Source organism: Triticum dicoccoides, chromosome 2B, assembly GCF_002162155.2.
Source record: "Triticum dicoccoides isolate Atlit2015 ecotype Zavitan chromosome 2B, WEW_v2.0, whole genome shotgun sequence".
Lineage (NCBI taxonomy): Eukaryota > Viridiplantae > Streptophyta > Magnoliopsida > Poales > Poaceae > Triticum > Triticum dicoccoides.
The window spans coordinates 375,110,570-375,112,892 of record NC_041383.1 but is presented as its reverse complement, the minus strand read 5'-3'; positions in this window follow the sequence as shown (position 1 = coordinate 375,112,892).

Genomic DNA, 2,323 nt, shown 5'->3' with positions numbered 1-2,323 from the left:
AGGGAAGCAGTGCCTCGGTGTTTATCTTAGGGGTGTGTGGGGCCTAGGAGCTGCTGGCGCCTGATCCGGAGGTCGGACGGGATTAAAGGGATGACCGGGGGCGCTACCAAGCACGGCGGTGGTGTGAGGTCGAGGGGAGGGCGGGGCGATGGAGGCAGGGGTCTAGGCCGGTGGTCGCTGGTGGTTCTAGAAAGATCATCAACAGTGACTGGCAGGAGGCACACGAAGGCCATCTGCCCGTTCCTTATAGATCGGACGGTTCATAAAAAAATCGACTGACGTATTTATTTTCAGTCGACTATTATTTTGATAGGACCACATGTGGTGGTGTGCTGGAGTACCTGCATTTCCCAACCATCCCTGTGCTCATATATTACAAAATCATACAGAGTAGAATCAAGTTTTGTTTGCCATGCAATGTTGTAGAGCTATCATATGCCTCCCGTCATTTATTTTTCAGCCACCTGCTATCTGCTACTTTTACAGTGCACTAGTTCTACACACACTTCACCCATACTCTCACTATTGTGTTTTTATGCAAGAGTATTTCAGACTCTGCCTTGACAGAAGCAGAAAAGAAAAGAGAGAAGTCGCTCCTGCTTGCTTCGCGGGCAGGCAAGATACATGTATGTGCTTTAAAGGTTGGATGTTCAACAGATGGAGACGGTAAACGTAGCTCTGGAGTTGATGATCTCGCTCGCCGTGAACAACCATCCTAGGTGCTTGCTTTAACTTCACAGTGTCATATGTGGTTGCATGTGGCATATGGTGTCTAGCTTGTATTCTAAAGGCCGAAGTCGATCTTTATTAAGATAAGGAAATATATTTTTTACATGAACCACCATCCCGGGAGCACGAGAAGACAAATAGCTAGTCAGGGCACTAGCCGAGCCAGTGACAAGCCCAATACAGACATGCATCACCGGGAAGCCAACTAAAAAGCCATGATGGTGGCGAAGTAGCCCGCCTCCCACCAGGCTCTCAGGTCCTAGATGATCGTGCTCACCACTCCAGCCGGATGCCTAGCTTGTATATCTTCCAATATGGTAAAATTGCATCTGCTTAGCTTACACATTATACCTTTGAATATGACATGCCTTCCTATTTTTGGTACATACTAGTACATCTATCTATTAACAATGTTCTTACATCAAACTAATGTTCTTGTGTATCCTTCATCAATCACTTATGATGAGGTAGTCAGACCAGTGGACTACTGTGAGAAAATATCCTCATTTAAAGAATGCAGCGTCAGCCTCGCCACATGATTCTCAAGAAACAATAAGGCTAGATGAAGATAGTCAACGTAGCTCTGCAGTTGATTACCGCATTTCCCCCATGCCAGCATCGCAAGTGCTTGCTCTAACTTGGCAGCGTGATATGTGGTTGCATGTTGCATATGGTGTCTAGATTGTAGTTCTTCCAATATGGTTAAATTGCATGTGCTATTCTGCTTAGTTTATAAATTATACCTGTTAATAACATGCCTTCCTGTTTTTAGTACACAGTACATCTGTCTATTAAGCATGTCCTTACATAAAACTATAGTTTTTTTGTATCCCACATCAATCAATATGACGAGACACCTTTAGTATATGCAGTGTGATATTAGTTGCATCTTTCATATGATTTATAGCATGCGCTGCTGTAACATCCCAATTTTCAATTTGGATGTTATACATAGATCATCATATGCATATCATATTTATTCTTGCATTTGTTTGAGATCCTAGAAATCTTAAGCAACTCAAGGACCCAAGGAGAGAGTTGGAAGTTTCACAAAAATCATATTTGAATTTATTTCAAATTTGAAGAAAGGATCAATTTGATTTTATTATTTTCTCTTCAATTGTTTCCAATATTAAAAATAAATGAGAGAAGATAATATGACTTCTTCAAATTAAGAGAAATATTGGAGAAAGAATTTTAAAATCAAATTATGATTTTATTTGCATTTTATTTGCTATTTTATTTGAATTAGAAAAATATGCATTTTTGAAAATTGCATTCTTAGGCCAGAAAAATATTCACTTTGTTCTAAATATTTTATATAGACGGTGAAAATTATTTTTGGCATTTTTATAATTTTTTCATATTTTATTAGGAATTTTTCTTCGCGCAAAAATTATTTTAAGAAAAGTTCCTTCGCCCGACTGGGCCAACGGCCTAGCCGAGCGGGCCGAAGCCCAGCCGCCTCGCTCCCGAGCGGGAGGAGTCCCGCCGCCGCCCTGCGCCGAGGTCTCGCGCCGCCGCCTTGCTCGCGCGCCGCCGTGGAGAGGTCGGACTCCCGGAGGAGTCCGACTCGACGCCGCCGCCACCGACC